At 37.5% G+C, this 19,912-nt stretch overlaps 1 protein-coding gene and 1 long non-coding RNA gene across 2 annotated transcripts in view; one reads left to right on the plus strand and one right to left on the minus strand.

Annotated features, from left to right (window-relative positions):
• LOC143677523 (intraflagellar transport protein 140 homolog) overlaps positions 1-19,912 on the plus strand; it is a 297,426-nt gene that overhangs the window by 150,270 nt on the left and 127,244 nt on the right. The window lies entirely within an intron of this gene.
• Positions 8,983-18,606, minus strand: LOC143676234 (uncharacterized). The gene is made up of 3 exons (XR_013171940.1): positions 18,398-18,606; positions 11,211-11,306; positions 8,983-9,878 (listed from the first exon to the last, which is right to left on the minus strand). It is a non-coding gene; the product is annotated as an uncharacterized LOC143676234 (long non-coding RNA).

The raw sequence follows: 19,912 nt of genomic DNA on the forward strand, positions 1-19,912 counted from the left end.
GGGACAGAGATCCTGAAATGAGCTAAGACTCAGCATCAAGGGATTGAGAAAAACCCTAGAATGAGCTGAGAATTAACATCAAGGGATTGAGAGAACCTTCTAGACCAAAAGGGGGAAGAGTGAAATGAGACTATGTGTCAATGGCTGAGAGATTCCAAACAGAGTCGAGAGGTTATCCTGGAGGTTTTTCTTATGCATTAAAGTAGATATCACCTTGTTGTTCAAGATGTAGTGGAGAGGCTGGAGGGAACGGCCTGAAAATGTAGAGCTGTGTTGCAGTAGCCATGTTTCTTTTCTTTTTTTTTTTTTTTATTAATTAAAAAAAGAATTAACAAAACAATTAGAAATCATTCCAATCTACATGTACCATCAGTAATTCTTAATAACATCACATAGTTGCATATTCATCATTTCTTAGTACATTTGCATCGATTTAGAAAAAGAAATAAAAAGACAACAGAATAAGAATTAAAACAATAATAGAAAGAAAAAAAAACAAAAAAAAACAAAAACAAAGAACCTATACCTCATATGCAGCTTCATTCAGTGTTTTAACATAATTGCATTACAATTGGGTAGTATTGTGCTGTCCATTTCTGAGTTTTTATATCCAGTCCCGTTGTACAGTCTGTATCCCTTCAGCTCCAATTATCCCTTCTCTTTTTTTTTTAATTAACGGAAAAAAAGAAATTAACCCAACATTTACAGATCATACCATTCTACATATGCAATCATTAATTCTTAACATCATCACATAGATGCATGATCATCATTTCTTAGTACATTTGCATTGGTTTAGAAGAACTAGCAACATAACCGAAAAAGATATAGAATGTTAATATAGAGAGAAAAATAAAAGTAATAATAGTAAAATCAAAAAAAACAAAACAAAACAAAACAAAAACCTATAGCTCAGATGCAGCTTCATTCAGTGTTTTAACATGATTACTTTACAATTAGGTATTATTGTGCTGTCCATTTTTGAGTTTTTGTATCTAGTCCTGTTGCACAGTCTGTATCCCTTCAGCTTCAATTACCCATTGTCTTACCCTGTTTCTAACTCCTGCTGAACTCTGTTACCAATGACATATTTCAAGTTTATTCTCGAATGTCCGTTCACATCAGTGGGACCATACAGTATTTGTCCTTTAGTTTTTGGCTGGATTCACTCAGCATAATATTCTCTAGGTCCATCCATGTTATTACATGGTTCATAAGTTTATCTTGTCTTAAAGCTGCATAATATTCCATCGTATGTATATACCACAGTTTGTTTAGCCACTCTTCTGTTGATGGACATTTTGGCTGTTTCCATCTCTTTGCAATTGTAAATAATGCTGCTATAAACATTGGTGTGCAAATGTCCGCTTGTGTCTTTGCCCTTAAGTCCTTTGAGTAGATACCTAGCAATGGTATTGCTGGGTCGTATGGCAATTCTATATTCAGCTTTTTGAGGAACCGCCAAACTGCCTTCCACAGTGGTTTCACCCTTTGACATTCCCACCAACAGTGGATAAGTGTGCCTCTTTCTCCGCATCCTCTCCAGCACTTGTCATTTTCTGTTTTGTTGATAATGGCCATTCTGGTGGGTGTGAGATGATATCTCATTGTGGTTTTTTTTTTTTAATTTTTTTTTAAATTTTTTTTTTTAATTTTTTATTAACGGAAAGAAAAAAAAAAGAAATTAACACAACATTTAGAAATCATACCATTCTACATATGCACTCAGTAATTCTTAACATCATCACATAGATGCATGATCATTGTTTCTTAGTACATTTGCATCGGTTTAGAGGAACTAGCAACACAACAGAAAAAGATATAAAATGTTAATATAAAGAAATAAAAGTAGTAGTAATAGTAAAAAACAACAACAAACAAACCACCAAGCAAACAAAAACAAAAAAAACCCTATAGCTCAGATGCAGCTTCATTCAGTATTTTAACATGATTACTTTACAATTAGGTATTATTGTGCTGTCCATTTTTGAGTTTTTGTATCTAGTCCTGTTGCACAGTCTGTATCCCTTCAGCTTCAATTACCCATTGTCTTACCCTGTTTCTAACTCCTGCTGAACTCTGTTACCAATGACATATTTCAAGTTTATTCTTGAATGTCTGTTCACATCAATGGGACCATACAGTATTTGTCCTTTAGTTTTTGGCTGGATTCACTCAGCATAATATTCTCTAGGTCCATCCATGTTATTACATGCTTCATAAGTTTATCCTGTCTTAAAGCTGCATAATATTCCATCGTATGTATATACCACAGTTTGTTTAGCCACTCGTCTGTTGATGGACATTTTGGCTGTTTCCATCTCTTTGCAATTGTAAATAATGCTGCTATAAACATTGGTGTGCAAATATCCGTTTGTGTCTTTGCCCTTAAGTCCTTTGAGTAGATACCTAGCAATGGTATTGCTGGGACGTATGGCAATTCTATATTCAGCTTTTTGAAGAACCGCCAAACTGCCTTCCACAGTGGTTGCACCATTTGACATTCCCACCGAGAGTGGATAAGTGTGCCTCTTTCTCCGCATCCTCTCCAGCACTTGTCATTTTCTGTTTTGTTGATAATGGCCATTCTGGTGGGTGTGAGATGATATCTCATTGTGGTTTTGATTTGCATTTCTCTAATGGCCAGGGACATTGAGCATCTCTTCATGTGCCTCTTGGCCATCCGTATTTCTTCTTCTGGTAGGTGTCTGTTTAAGTCTTTTTCCCATTTTGTAATTGGGTTGGCTGTCTTTTTGTTGTTGAGTTGAATAATCTCTTTATAAATTCTGGATACTAGACCTTTATCTGATATATCATTTCCAAATATTGTCTCCCATTGTGAAGGCTGTCTTTCTACTTTCTTGATGAAGTTCTTTGATGCACAAAAGTGTTTAATTTTGAGGAGTTCCCATTTATTTATTTCCTTCTTCAGTGCTCTTGCTTTAGGTTTAAGGTCCATAAAACCGCCTCCAGTTGTAAGATCCATAAGATATCTCCCAACATTTTCCTCTAACTGTTTTATGGTCTTAGACCTAATGTTTAGATCTTTGATCCATTTTGAGTTAACTTTTGTATAGGGTGTGAGAGATGGGTCTTCTTTCATTCTTTTGCATATGGATATCCAGTTCTCTAGGCACCATTTATTGAAGAGACTGCTCTGTCCCAGGTGAGTTGGCTTGACTGCCTTATCAAAGATCAAATGTCCATAGACAAGAGGGTCTATATCTGAGCACTCTATTCGATTCCATTGGTCGATATCTATCTTTATGCCAATACCATGCTGTTTTGACCACTGTGGCTTCATAATATGCCTTAAAGTCAGGCAGCGCGAGACCTCCAGCTTCGTTTTTTTTCCTCAAGATGTTTTTAGCAATTCGGGGCACCCTGCCCTTCCAGATAAATTTGCTTATTGGTTTTTCTATTTCTGAAAAATAAGTTGTTGGGATTTTGATTGCTATTGCATTGAATCTGTAAATCAATTTAGGTAGGATTGACATCTTAACTATATTTAGTCTTCCAATCCATGAACACGGTATGCCCTTCCATCTATTTAGGTCTTCTGTGATTTAGCAGTTTTTTGTAGTTTTCTTTATATAGGTTTTTTGTCTCTTTAGTTAAATTTATTCCTAGGTATTTTATTCTTTTAGTTGCGATTGTAAATGGGATTCGTTTCTTGATTTCCCCCTCAACTTGTTCATTACTAGTGTATAGAAATGCTACAGATTTTTGAATGTTGATCTTGTAACCTGCTACTTTGCTGTACTCATTTATTAGCTCTAGTAGTTTTGTTGTGGATTTTTCCGGGTTTTCGACGTATAGTATCATATCGTCTGCAAACAGTGATAGTTTTACTTCTTCCTTTCCAATTTTGATGCCTTGTATTTCTTTTTCTTGTCTAATTGCTCTGGCTAGAACCTCCAACACAATGTTGAGTAATAGTGGTGATAGTGGACATCCTTGTCTTGTTCCTGATCTTAGGGGGAAAGTTTTCAATTTTTCCCCATTGAGGATGATATTAGCTGTGGGTTTTTCATATATTCCCTCTATCATTTTAAGGAAGTTCCCTTGTATTCCTATCTTTTGAAGTGTTTTCAACAGGAAAGGATGTTGAATCTTGTCGGATGCCTTCTCTGCATCAATTGAGATGATCATGTGATTTTTCTGCTTTGATTTGTTGATATGGTGTATTACATTAATTGATTTTCTTATGTTGAACCATCCTTGCATACCTGGGATGAATCCTACTTGGTCATGATGTATAATTCTTTTAATGTGTTGTTGGATACGATTTGCTAGAATTTTATTGAGGATTTTTGCATCTGTATTCATTAGAGAGATTGGTCTGTAGTTTTCTTTTTTTGTAATATCTTTGCCTGGTTTTGGTATGAGGGTGATGTTGGCTTCATAGAATGAATTAGGTAGTTTTCCCTCCACTTCGATTTTTTTGAAGAGTTTGAAGAGAATTGGTACTAATTCTTTCTGGAACGTTTGGTAGAATTCACATGTGAAGCCATCTGGTCCTGGACTTTTCTTTTTAGGAAGCTTTTGAATGACTAATTCAATTTCTTTACATGTGATTGGTTTGTTGAGGTCATCTATGTCTTCTTGAGTCAAAGTTGGTTGTTCATGTCTTTCCAGGAACCCGTCCATTTCCTCTAAATTGTTGTATTTATTAGCGTAAAGTTGTTCACAGTATCCTGTTATTACCTCCTTTATTTCTGTGAGGTCAGTAGTTATGTCTCCTCTTCCATTTCTGATCTTATTTATTGCATCCTCTCTCTTCTTCTTTTTGTCAATCTTGCTAAGGGCCCATCAATCTTATTGATTTTCTCATAGAACCAACTTCTGGTCTTATTGATTTTCTCTACTGTTTTCATATTTTCAATTTCATTTATTTCTGCTCTGATCTTTGTTATTTCTTTCCTTTTGCTTGCTTTGGGATTAGTTTGCTGTTCTTTCTCCAGTTCTTCCAATTGAACAGTTAATTCCTGCATTTTTGCCTTTTCTTCTTTTCTGATATAGGCATTTAGGGCAATAAATTTCCCTCTTAGCACTGCCTTTGCTGCATCCCATTAGTTTTGATATGTTGTGTTTTCATTTTCATTTGCTTCGAGGTATTTACTAATTTCTCTTGCAATTTCTTCTTTGACCCACTCGTTGTTTAAGAGTGTGTTGTTGAGCCTCCAGGTATTTGTGAATTTTCTGGCATTCTGCCTATTATTGATTTCCAACTTCATTCCTTTATGATCCGAGAAAGTGTTGTGTATGATTTCAATCTTTTTAAATTTGTTAAGACTTGCTTTGTGACCCAGAATATGGTCTATCTTTGAGAATGATCCATGAGCACTTGAGAAAAAGGTGTATCCTGCTGTTGTGGGATGTAATGTCCTATAATGTCTGTTAAGTCTAGCTCCTTTATAGTAATATTCAGATTCTCTATTTCTTTATTGATCCTCTGTCTAGATGTTCTGTCCATTGATGAGAGTGGGGAATTGAAGTCTCCAACTATTATGGTATTTGTGTCTATTTCCCTTTTCAGTGTTTGCAGTGTATTCCTCACGTATTTGGGGGCATTCTGGTTCGGTGCATAAATATTTATGATTGTTATGTCTTCTTGTTTAATTGTTCCTTTTATTAGTATATAGTGTCCTTCTTTGTCTCTTTTAACTGTTTTACATTTGAAGTCTAACTTGTTGGATATTAGTATAGCCACTCCTGCTATTTTCTGGTTGTTATTTGCATGAAATATCTTTTCCCAACCTTTCACTTTCAACCTATGTTTATCTTTGGGTCTAAGATGTGTTTCCTGTAGACAGCATATAGAAGGATCCTGTTTTTTAATCCATTCTGCCAATCTATGTCTTTTGATTGGGGAATTCAGTCCATTAACATTTACTGTTATTACTGTTTGGATAATATTTTCCTCTGCCATTTTGCCTTTTGTATTATATATATCATATCTGACTTTCCTTCCTTCTACACTCTTCTCCATACCTCTCTCTTCTGTCTTTTTGGTTCTGACTCTAGTGCTCCCTTTAGTATTTCTTGCAGAGCTGGTCTCTTGGTCACAAATTCTCTCAGTGACTTTTTGTCTGAGAATGTTTTAATTTCTCCCTCATTTTTGAAGGACAATTTTGCTGGATATAGGAGTCTTGGTTGGCATTTTTCTCTTTTAGTAATTTAAGTATATCATCCCACTGTCTTCTAGCCTCCATGGTTTCTGCTGAGAAATCTACACATAGTCTTATTGGGTTTCCCTTGTATGTGATGGATTGTTTTTCTCTTGCTGCTTTCAAAATCCTCTCTTTCTCTTTGACCTCTGACATTCTAACTAGTAAGTGTCTTGGAGAATGCCTATTTGGGTCTAATCTCTTTGGGGTGCGCTGCACTTCTTGGATCTGTAATTTTAGGTCTTTCATAAGAGTTGGGAAATTTTCAGTGAAAATTTCTTCCATTAGTTTTTCTCCTCCTTTTCCCTTCTCTTCTCCTTTTGGGACACCCACAACACGTATATTTGTGCGGTTCATATTGTCCTTGAGTTCCCTGATACCCTGTTCAAATTTTTCCATTCTTTTCCCTATAGTTTCTGTTTCTTTTTGGAATTCAGATGTTCCATCCTCCAAATCACTAATTCTATCTTCTGTCTCTTTGAATCTATCATTGTAGGTATCCATTGTTTTTTCTATCTTTTCTACTTTGTCCTTCACTTCCATAAGTTCTGTGATTTGCTTTTTCAGTTTTTCTATTTCTTCTTTATGTTCAGCCCATGTCTTCTTCATGTCCTCCCTCAATTTATCGATTTCGTTTTTGAAGAGGTTTTCCATTTCTGTTCGTATATTTAGCATTAGTTGTCTCAGCTCCTGTATCTCATTTGAACTATTGGTTTGTTCCTTTGACTGGGCCATATTTTCAATTATTTGAGCGTGATCCATTATCTTCTGTTGGCGTCTGCGCATTTAGACCGATTTCCCTGGGTATTGGATCCAAAAGTTTGGAAGATTTTTCTGTGAAATCTCTGGGTTCTGTTTTTCTTATCCTGCCCAGTAGGTGGCACTCGTGGCACACGTTTGTCTGCGGGTCCCACCAGTAAAAGGTGCTGTGGGACCTTAAACTTTGGAAAACTCTCGCCGTCCTGGGGGTTCGCTAGCCGAAGCGGCTTGAGCCGGCCCAGGGTCCGAACGCAGGGAGGGTTGCTGGTCACCACAGCCAGGGAAAGAGCCCGTCCGAATTTCCTAGTCGGCCCTGGGCAACAAGCGTGGCGGGAGGGCGCCAGCGGCAGCGGCCCGCCCGAGAGAGTGCACGTTCCCCGGGAGTCACGGGTTTGGAAGGGGCCTCCCCTACCCGTCACCGTTCTCCGCGGCCTGGGGGTTTCCGATCCAATTCTCTCAGTTGGTCCGGGGGCTGCGCGTGGTGTGGGCGCCAGCCGCCTTGGTTTCAGGGGACCGCCTCTCCAATTCTCCCAGCCGGCCCGGGAAGGGGGAAGGGAGTAACTCCGGCCGCTTGCCACCCCGCCCGGTAAGGCCCGCGCGCCTCGGCGATCTCACCCGAGCTGCTTCTCTCAGCCAGCCAGCCGTTCCAGGATGGGGTACGCTGTCTTTTTTATCTCTGTTGTGGCTTTGGGCGCTTTCTGTATCGTTTCTACTCCCCTAGTAGGTGTCCTGGAGAAGAAACTAAGATCCGCACGTCTTACTAAGCCGCCATCTTCCAGGAAGTCTAGCCATGTTTCTTGATGATGATTGAACAATGATATAGCTTTCACAATGTGACTCTGTGATTGTGAAAACCTTGTGTCCGATGCTCCTTTTCTGTACCATATCAACAGACGAGTAGAACGTATGGAATAAAAATAAATAATAGGGGGAACAAATGTTAAAATAAATTTAGTTTGAAATGCTAGTGATAAATGAAAGCAAGGGGTAGGGGGTATGGTATATTTAATCTTTTTTTCCCTATCATTTTATTTCTTTTTCTGTTGTCCTTTTATTTTTTTCTAAATCAATGCAAATGTTCTAAGAAATGATGAATATGCAACTATGTGATGATATTGTGAATTACTGATTATATATGTAGAATGGAATGATATGTTAATATTTTTGTTTGTTCATTTTTTAAAATTAATAAATGAAAAAAAAAGCAATTCTGAAATAGGTTACCAGGGGCTGAGAAGAGGAAGTTATTGCTTAATGGGTACAGATTTTTTGAGGTGATAAAAAAGTTGGGGTAATGAATACTGGTGATGGAAGCAAATTACTGTGCAAGTAATACTACTATACAGTTTATAGTGGTTAAAATAGGATATTTGAAGTTGTACATGTTAGTACAATTTTAAAATGTTTGGAAAAAAGTAATTCTGGAGACTTTGTTTCTTTTCATAGTCTGATACAAGTATCAGTTGCCACACTACCAAATTTCTGCAGCAATTTTTATCTAGAGAAGCAAGCTGGCTCACCATTTATATCTGTTCATGTGATGGAGCTAATGATAGCTGCCAACTTTAAGTGAAGGCACACTGTGTGTCACACACTACTGGGCTCTTTATACATCAAATCTTCTCAGGAAATCCATGGAGTAGGTAGGTCCTATCATTATGCATATCTTACAGTTGAGAACACTGAGCCTCCCAAGAAGTGAAGCTGCCCAAGGGAAAAAAGATCATTGTAACACTGACCAAGAATACTGGTAACTCAGGAACCATGTTATTTCCAAAAGAGCAAAAACTTCTGAAAACAAGAGTATTTTATTTTTACTTTAGCCAGCAGTGTTGGTAAAAAAAACTCTCAACTTTCAAAGCCAACTGTGTTCTGTCCCCAGACTTCTTCTTGGATCATGAATTCATATCCAGCTGACAAGTGCTCCAAAGAAAAGAAACCCAAATTGTGAGAAAAACATGCCTATTTCCCATCAGAAGAATGCTAAGAAAGCTCCCAGCATTTTTCCTGAACTAGCCTTGGAGCAAGTGGCTTCATCTGGAATGACTGAGGAAAGGCCAACTCTCTCCTTCCCAATCACCCCCACCAAAGAACACCAGTTGCTCACAGCAGTCGCAGAATCTATACTGGATGCCCTCGAAGAGGAAGAGACTTCAAAGTCAGACCTATAAGGTCTGGCCTCTGAAGAAAAAAAACCTTGGTTTGAGCTAACCAAATCAGTGCTTCAGGACCACTTATTCCAAATTCACATTTTGCCAGACATTCCAAAAGAAAGGCAAAGTATCTGCCTCACTTCAAGGCTATGGCCATCCCCAACATGCTACACTGTTGTCTTCAGGTGGAACTGCTTTCCATGGTGAACTTTTTCTCCTGGGTTAGGCCCAATGGTGCTGAGGGGATCTCAGTCACTAACAGTCATCATTTCTTTAAGAATTCCAAACCACATACTTGTCTGGTTTAATTCTTCCTTTTTTTTATCTTTTCCCCAAAACCTGTTTTACATCTTCTAGCCTAGTTTCAAAACTACAAACACACTGAAACTAAAACAGGAAACACAAAAATAACACAGGAGCCAAATACCATGGTATGAGATAGTCAATACTGTAGCTTATACTCAAATCGTCCCACCTCAGCCTTCTCAGAGGCTGGAGAAAATTTAGCATGCTCAGGAACTCACAGACAGCCATTGCAAGGTCCCTCCAAGACTACATGGTCACGTGGGTCCAAGAGCCCAGTTTGAGATGGCAACAAAACCACCATCAAGCTGTGTTTTTCTAGCCATAGGAAGCCCGTGTGTTTTCTGGACTAGAGTTTCTGCCCCAGCTCCAGGGCTGGAGATGTCAGCTCCAAGTAGCAGTGAGGTCTGGAAATTAATACTGAAAACTACGTTTTGTCTGGATATCATCAAGAATCTGTTGCAGCTCCTCATCTTCAAATCGCCCCTCCAGGCTACAAGAAAATCAAAAGAAAGGGGTAATTAGCGATTAAAGGGTCTCCCCACACTCTTCTTTAATGCACGCTTATCTATGAGCTTGCCACACATTCTGTTGTTATTTTCTACTTTTTTTCAAAGAGACAAAGAGATTATTACTAGGCACATAGTAGGAGAGCAGATAGCCTACCAGCCCAAGATCTGTCTCCCAGAACTGCAGTAATTCTGGTAAGTTTTTATTAAAGAAAAAGATGGGCAGGCTTTTGGGTAATGAGAACAGTGGCCCCAGATGATGTAATTAAAGGTGACCTAATTATTGAGCATGTGCAGATTGATTACATGCTTAGTCACAGAACATATGTTAAGAAAATGGAAGAATGGGGTACAGGTGACTTGTAGGTTGAAGTCTAAGCTACTGCACATGTCAGGCAGGTCCATTTTGGTTAGATTCAGTCTTGGTTATCAAGATAACTTTGGAGTTGGGGTGAAACCCACTGTATATTTATGCATAAGCACTTTTTACTATATATTTTTTCTATCTGTTTCTTTTCCTTTTATTTCAAGCATATAAAAGGTAATACAAAATAAGTTAACCTTAACAGTTAGCCCTATTTGACTTAGATTTCTTTACTAAAACCTGACAGAAACTGATGGGCCTTGTGTATGTGGTCCCATCCTAGTACCTTCCCTTTTTCCCCCAGAAGTAACCACTATCCTGTACTTGGCATTTATCATTGTTATACAAACCTTTATACTTATTACACATAAGTATCCATACACAATATAGCATTATTTTTCAACTTTATAAGGAATGGCATCATAACCATGGTTTCTTCCTGCAACTTTTTTCTCTCAAGATTAATTTTAACACACATTCTATGCTGTTTTAACTCTTTAATTTTTTTTTTTTCTTTTTTAGGTGCATGGTCCAGCAATCAAACCCAGATCTTCTGCATGGAAGGTGAACATTCTACTGCTGAAGTACTCTAGCTCATTAATATTTTTACTGCTGTAAAATCCACATTGTATGAAGATATAATAAGCTATTTATCAATTTTCTTGTTGACTGACATTCGGCAAATTTCTGTAACTACTAACCAAGCTGCAATGAACACTGTAATATATAATATATGTCTTCTTGTAAACCTGCTTGAGAGCATATACCTAGAAATGGATTTTTGGATCACATGGCATTAACTTTACTAGATGTAGCCAAATTCTCTCAAAAGTTACTGCAACAATTTATACTCTTGCCATTCTTCCTAACATTTGGTGTGGTACGCCAGCCGTATATACCTAAATTTTAACCTTAATTTAAAATTTAGAATTTCTTACCTCCCACTACTAACCTTGGTATGAGGGCCTCGGACTCCTCAGCAGTCTCTGGGCAAAGATTTGCCAAACAGGCCAACTCAAACTTATGAAGCTTTTTCTGGAGCAACAAGCTGATCATAGGAAGAGAATCCAAAAGAAAAGATCAGAGACTGCTCCACAGGAAAAGGGGGCATCAAATATAGCTAGCAAGGAAAAAGTAGAGCACTCAAAATCCTTCTACTATGGCTAGGTATGGCTGCAAAATCCTACTTTCAAATCATCTCCTATACCTAATCCTGGAGAACAGGGAAGTTCCAGTAAATCAGTCACAGGCCAAAAAGGGCAGAGGACTACAAGTTTTGAAAAGCCTCTATAGGTACAACTCAGGAACTTAAACTTTTGCCCAGAATTTTGTCCTCTGTTCCCTGCTTTTCTTCAGCTTCCTTTGATTTTAATTTTATGTCAACCAAAAAATGCAAACATCTTAACTTATAATCATTCCGTTCTACATATATGATCAGTAATTCACAATATCATCACATAGTTGCATATTCATCATGATGATCATTTCTTAGAACATTTGCATCAATTCAGAAAAAGAAATAAAGACAACAGAAAAAAATTCATACATACCATATCCTTTACCCCTGCCTTTCACTGATCACTAGCATTTAAATCTAAATTTATTTTAACATTTGTTCCCCCTATTATTTATTTTTATTCCCTACGTTTTTCTCATCTGTTGATAAGGTAGGTAAAAGGAGCATAAAACACAAGGTTTTCACAATCACACAGTCACACTGTGAAAGCTATATCATTATACAATCATCTTTAAGAAACATGGCTACTGGAACACAGCTCTACATTTTCAAGCAGTTCCCTCCAGCCTCTCCATTACATCTTGAATAACAAGGTGATATCTACTTAATGCTTAAGAATAACCTCCAGGATAACCTACTGACTCTTTGGAATCTCTCAGACACTGACATTATTTTGTCTCATTTTGCTCTTCCCCCTTTTGGTCAAGAAGGTTTTCTCAATCTCTTGATGATGAGTCCCAGCTCATTCTAGGATTTCTGTCCCATGTTGCCAGGAAGGTCCACACCCTTGGAAATCATGTCCCATGTAGACGGGGGAAGGTGGTAAGTTTGCTTGTTGCATTGGCTGGAGAAAGAGGCCACATCTGAGCAACAAAAGAGGTTCTTTTGGGGTTGGCTCTAAGGCCTTATTTTAAGTAGGCTTGACCTATTCTTTGCAGGGTTAAGTTTCATATAAACAACCCCCAAGATTGGGGGCTCAGCCTATTGCTTTGGTTGTCTCTACTGCTTGTGAGAATATCAAGAATCCTCCACTTGGGGAAGTTGAATTTTCCCCCTTTCTCACCATTCCCCGAAGGGGACTTTGCAATACTTTTTTACTCACTGCTCAAATCACTCTGGGATTTATTGGGGCATCACTCTGGACAAACCTACAAACTCTTATGCCCTACTCAAGGTTCCATGTACTTATGGTGTTCAATTAAGCTGTCCACATAAGTTATATGAGGAACTGCACTAGTCAAAATATAAATTTTGTACCAAATAAACATTTTTTGCTTTATCCTCACACATAAATTAAAATTTTAAAATACTAATTACCATCTATTTAAATACCCAGCACTAATGACATTCCTTTGCTCTTCCTCATGCAAAAACATTTTAAAATTTGTACATTTAGTCACTATCATTATAGGCATCCCTAGACTATACCATCTCAGTCTTTATTGTCTATCTTTCCTTCTGATTTCATTTGGCCCCCAGCCCTTCTCCTTCTGTCATTCTCACATTCAGCTTCATTCAGTGTTTTAACATAATTGTATTACAGTTAGGTAGTATTGTGCTACCCGTTAATGAGTTTTACAATCAGTCCTGTTGTGCAATCTGTACCCCTTCAGCTCCACTTACCCTATTTCTATCTTCTGATGGTCTCCGTTACCAATGAAATTCTCCACGTTTACTCACTAATGTCAGTTCATATCTGTGGTAGTTAGATTCAGTTGTCAACTTGACCAGGTGAAGGCACCTAGTTTTGTTGCTGCAGACATGAGCCAACGGTATAAACTTCATCTGTTGCTAATTACATCTGCAGTCGGCTAGGAGGCGTGCCTGCCGCAATGAATGACGTTTGAATTAATTGGCTGGTGCTTAAATGAGAGATCGCAATGTAACACAGCCCAAGCAGCTCGGCATACCTCATATCTCAGCTCTCGCAGCTCAGCCCAGGCCCTTGGAGGTGCAGAAAGGAATCACCCTGGGGAAAGTTGCTGGAACCCAGAGGTCTGGAGAGAAGGCCAGCAGAGATTACCCTCAGCCTTCCCATGTAAGAAAGAACCTCAGATGAAAGTTAGCTGCCTTTCCTCTGAAGACCTAGCAAAATAAATCCCCTTTTATTAAAAGCCACTCCATCTCTGGTGTGTTGTGTTCCAGCAGCTAGCAAACTAGAACAATATCAGAGACCATGCAGTATCTGTCCTTTAGTTTTGAGCTAATCTCAGTCAGCATAATGTCCTTAAGGTCCATCCATGTTGTTATATACTTCATAACTTGATTCTGTCTTACAGCTGCAAAATATTCCATCATATGTATATACCACAGTGACTTTAGCCACTCATCTGTTGATGGACATTTTGGCTGCTTCCACAGAGTACCATAAATTTATCAGATATTTTGACTTGAAGGAAATTCTCTTTTTGTAAGAATCAAACTAAGCTTAGCTCTCACAAGGATGACACAAGCAAGGAAAAGGGAGGGCCTCTGATGTAAGCTTAGAATTGGCACCAAATCCTTAATGGCCAGGGTCATTACAAATGTAAAACATAATCAAAGGGGGAAACTTCGAGGGGGAAGCTCAAATTAGTTAGATTTCCAGGATAGGCTGTAACCCCTAGAGTATCCAATCAATGGAGAAACAGGGGAGGGTCTGCGGGTCAGGCACAGGTATACCTTCTTGGCATTCTACTATTTGACTCGCCAGCCAGCCACCATTTTGTGTTAGGCTAGGTGCCCCTTCTCACAAGATGAGGAATAAATTTTCTCCTCCACAATTGGATGAGCGTTTGTTCTCCTTCAGTTACAGTGTTCTAACATCTTTAACATTTATTTAACGATTAATAAATACAGGCATGCCTGCCTTTGTGCAAATGTGTTAACTGCATCATCCTTTAAATGTACTAGAAATGTTCAAACTACATAAAGGAATGTTAATATAAGACGGATTTTCTCAATTCATCTCTTAAAACAGAGCTTATTTATAGTAAATTTAGTTTCAGAGAGGATCATCAATAATCCCTATTAATCTCAGTGGATCTTCTTCATTAAGAAACAAAAAACATTTACTATGCTAATCATTCTACTACAAGAATGTAAGTCAATGCTCTAAATTTTAAAAAAAGAGAAAGGCAAAAAGGTAAAAGCTACTAATATCATGACCTAACTAACATTATCATATTGGTATACTATTTCAAACATCTTTCTGTTTTTGAACATAAATTCACACATTTCTGGGTTTTTTTTTTTTTTTTTTTTTTGGCATGGGCAGGCATCAGGAATCCAACCTGGGTCTCCAGCATGGCAGGCAAGAATTCTGCCTACTGAGCCACCATGGCCCAATTTCTGTTTTTTTAATTGCCACTTAATAAAGTGACTTTGGTTCCATAAACACAATGTTATAGTCTTAGCTACATGAGAAGGAGTTCAAAATGTCGTGTGCATGTGTGCAGAAGCTTGTTGTGAAATGAACATGCACTCACGAACAATATAAATACCAAAAAATACCAATAAGCCGAAAATCACATGAAATTATAATAATCAAGGTTAAAGTTTTCATGAAGATTCTCCCTCCCTTCGTGTATTATTACATGTATTATATAATTATGATTATCCGTACCCACAACTTTTTTAACAAAAGGAATCATAACAAATGCTATTCTCTAACTGGCTTCTTTCTCACTTGATAATACGGTAGTGCACAACTCTATCTTGAATGCAGCATTCTATTGAAAGGCTGTGCCCTGATTTTTACATGAAATTTCCTATTCTTTTAGCAGTTTCCTATTATTCACTATTTTAAAACACACCTTTTTAATATAATTATAAATATACTTCCTTGTGTGCTTGTTTATTGTGTTTCTTAAAGATAAATTCCTGAAAGTAGATTTATTCAGACCAAGGATATGCCCATTTTGAAGGGTTTTGAGATGCAGTAACAGATTGAGCCTTAAAACGGCTCAATGAAATCAGAAATGAAGGAAATGCCTGCTTACTTGTTAAACTGGGTGTTTTTTGCTAGCTGCCAGGATGCAATAACAAAAATGGAATGACTTTTAAAAAGGGGAATTTAGTAAGTTGCTAGTTTACAGTTCTTAGGCTGAGAAAATATCCCAGTTAAAGCCAATATATAGAAATGTCCAGTCTAAGGCATCCAGGGAATAATACATTGATTCACAAAGGTGACAAAGTTCAGGGTTTCTCTCTCAAGTGGAGAGGCACATGGTGAACACAGCATCATCTGCTAGCTTTCTCTCCTGGCTTCCTCTTTTATGAAGCTCCCCGGGAGGTATTTTCCTTCTTCATCTCCAAAGGTTGCTGGCTGGTGGACTCTGCGTCTTGTGGCTATGTCATTCTCTGGCTCTCTCAGAATCTCTCACATTCTCCAAAAGTTTCCTCTTTTACAGGATTCCAGTAAACTATTCAAGACCCACCCAAATGGGTAGAGACACGTCTCCACCTAATCCAGTTTAACAACCACACTTGATTGAGTCACATCTCAAGGGAGATGATCTAATTGCAGTTTCAAATATACAGTACTGAATAGGGATTAGAAAGAAATGGCTGCCTTTATACAATGGGATTAGGATTAAAACATGGCTTTTCTAGGGTACACACATCCTTTCAAACTAGCACATTGGGTTTCCCATTCTCTTCAACCTATTTAAATCTACTTGGATATATTACCATTTCTTTGATTTATTTGAGAATGAACATTATTTCATGTGAAAAAATGAGCCATCTGAAGTTCTAACAGACTAAGTTCATTTTATAAAATTGAATGTCATCTCTTTCTTTTTTTTTTAATGGTTGAAACATTTGAATCATTGAGAGAAGATGAAGAATCTGAAGAATTTTGCCATCCTCAGCTTCACACGTAATGGTATGAGGTCAGCATAGGCAAAGACTAAAATAAATCCGCACATTACAAATGTTGCATAAAGTGAACTTTAGACCTGGGAGTAGAATGTGGGAAGCACAAAAGAATACTGGAGGCGTCAAAGCCAAGTGGAAAATTTCTGGGTGGCAGAAGGAACAGGATGGACTCTCTAAAACCACGTGCTATTGGGAAGATCTAAGGATTCCCATCTCTTCCTTAATTATTCGTTGAGCTCTTAATATGAAGGCTATCAACACTTTCCCAATTTATACTTAAATTTTACAGATGGCATTTTATTTGATATAGAAAGTTTAAAGATGTTTGTGCAAATTCATTTAATTATTCAGCAAATATTTATTTAGTGCCTACAATGACCTAGAAACGCCAGTAGTGAACTTGACAAAGTCCATGCCCTTATGAGGCTTATATTCAACTATAACTTGTCAGCTTTCTCCACACTTAGAAGTCCTGCTGGCCAAAGCCAAGACAACAAATACAATCCTTCATGTTATCACCTAGCACTTTTACCAATCAGTTTACATTTAAATCTTTAATTCCCTGGGCATTTTTTTTTTGGCGCAAATTATAAGGTAGAGTACAAAGTCTGTTTCAAAAAAATTCCCAACTAACAGTACGATCTTTACTAGGTAATGGACTCATTTAAAATGATAGTAGAATCATATTTCATCTGTTCCTGAATTTGCTATTCTTTTCTAACGATTCTGATGCCTAAGTGAGATTATTTTAATTATTCTCATTTATTAATGTATTTTAATATCTTGTAGGGCAAATTCCCCTTCATTATTCTTTTAAAAACTGTACTGACAATTCTTATATGTTAAGATAATTTTATTAAATCCCTCTCACCATTTTATTAAGTCTAGATCTTCAAAATGCCTCAGGCAACTAGAATGGCATTAAATGTATACATTAACTTGGAGAGAAATGACATTTTTACAATATTAAGATCTCTTATTCACAAACACACATGTCCACCTTTATTTATATAGGTCATGGGGTCCAACAGATTGTGGTTTGCATGGAAGCTCTGCATATTTCCTTCCAATCTTTTTAAAGCAGATTATACTTCATATAGTGTTTTACTTCCTTCATTTCTCCCACTTAACAGATGTGAATACCTTTCAAGTCCACGTATTACCAGAATATTTAATGATGATAGAGTAGTGCGCCAAATGGATTTACCAGAATTTATTCAATCACTGTTGAAGGTTGAGGTTTTTAAATTTGGCTTATTATTATAAATAGCTCTCCAAAGAATATCTGCATATCTACATTTTTTTGTCCATCTGCCTTTTTCCTATGACAGCATTTCTCAAACTGTTTCAACAAAGTAGATCAAAGGAGGATCCCCACAGGATCTGGAGGCACAGACTGAAATGGCTTTCTGCAACTGCAAATTTTTAAGTCTCATGATTTAATTTTATGTACTATTTTTTTTTTACACCATGATATACTGATATTTATTTGCTTTCACGTAAAACTGGTACCTCAGGAAGATACGCATTCCTGTGGCCTCCAATCCATTTGAACATCATTGTGTTTCCCAAGCACACCCAACCCAACCTGAGAAGCAATACTTTAGGAACAAGATTAGAAGTCAGTCACCTTTGGAAAAGTAAAACAGAAATCTAGAGAGAGAATGCTCCCGTAGAGATCTGAATTCACTAACACACAGTGAAGTAAGCTCCTCTTATTAAAAAGCAAACAAACCACCACAAAACAGTGCTACATCTGCTTAGAGGTGTTTATGTGAATACACGGAAAAGACCTGGAGGGCTACTCTCACCAAACTAAAAGCTGTGACTTTGCAGGGAGGTAACTGTAGGAGAAAGCAGTCAAAGGGGGAATTTGGCCTTACAAGCAGTTTTTACATTTTTGACAAGACATTTATTTTATTTACATTAAATTCAGAGATGATTTTATTTACATTAAATTCAAGAGGAAAGGGAAGAAAACTGTGTTCTACATACAGAAGCTCAAGAGTTTGGATGAATAAAAACCTCCTTTTAGCACTCACCTACGGACACTGGCAATGGTCTCTCTGTTTTTGAACCTGCTGAAACGGGCTGTGTAATTTAAGGTTTTCATGAAGACCTCTGAGAGTTCCTGTTCATCTTCTGCACTCTCATTCTGCTGTTTTCGGTGCTCTAGGAGCATATGAACTTCTGAATTGAGAAGTGTCTCAGCAGTTTCAAACTCTGTGAAAAGAATTGATGTCAACTGAAAATATCCATTCAAAAGTCTGCTTCTAAGTATTTCACACCAGAGACAAGTCTCTGCCTCTGCTGAAACTTTAGAGTCTTTATACTCCATTTAAATTCAAAAGTTTAAATTCCATTAAAAAGTCTGCTTCTAAGTATTCTGCACCAGAAACTGACAGCAAATCTCTGCCTCTGCTGAACTGTCGAGGCTTTATATGCCGTATCTTTACTTTCATCCACACGAGTGAACACTGGACTGGACTGTGTTCACTGGACTGTGTTCACTGGACAGTGAACACAGTACACTGGACTCTATGTGATGCTACAATTTAGATAATATGGGAGGAGTAAGGTAAATTTCTGACATCAAAGAAGCCAATGTAGACATACTATTAACAAATGATGATACATTATTATCCTAATTAGTCCAGTTACTGACTGAAAACTGCACCACAACCAAGGATTATATTCCTCTGCTTTGCATGTGCTTATATTCTTTATATTTCTATAATACTAGTATTATATTCAATTTTAAGAACTATCACACTTAGATAAGGCCAAGGTCTCTGATTACACATATTAACAATGTACTTCAAATTCTGTTTTGTATCTGTACTAATCTACTATTTGCTCATTTAACTTGGTTACTGCCTACTTTGCCCTAGGCATTGGACCAGGAGCTAGAAGTCTCCATCCTCCTGATCTGATAGTCTCATATAGCCCACCAACTCAACCCATTTCAAATATTCCCTATTACCCACGTCTCTTGCTCATCATCTTCATTTAAAATAATTCTCTTCAATAACCAAATTTATCTGGAAGTGCAGGGTGCCCCAAATAGCTAAAAGTATCCTGAGAAAAAAATACGAAGTTGGAGGTCTCATGCTACCTGACTTTAAGGCGTATTATGCAGCTACAGTGGACAAAACAGCATGTTACTGGCGTAAAGATGGATATATTGACCAATGGAATCGAATAGAGAGTGTTCAGATATAGACCCTCTCATCTATGGACAACTGATCTTTGATAAGGCAGTCAAGCCAACTCACCAGGGACAGAACAGTCTCTTCTATCAATGGCGCCTAGAGAACTGGATATCCACATGCAAAAGAATGAAAGAGGATCCATATCTCATACCCTATACAAAAATTAACTCAAAATGGATAAAAGGCCTAAACATTAGATCTAAGATTATAAAACTGTTAGAAGAAAATGTAGGGAAGTATCTTACAAATCTTATAATAGGAGGTGGTTTCCTAGACCTTATACCCAAAGCAAGAGCACTGAAGAAAGAAAGAAAGAAATGGGAACTCCTCAAAATTAAACACTTC

The sequence above is a fragment of the Tamandua tetradactyla genome, chromosome 3 (assembly GCF_023851605.1).
Source record: "Tamandua tetradactyla isolate mTamTet1 chromosome 3, mTamTet1.pri, whole genome shotgun sequence".
NCBI classification, from domain to species: Eukaryota; Metazoa; Chordata; class Mammalia; order Pilosa; family Myrmecophagidae; genus Tamandua; species Tamandua tetradactyla.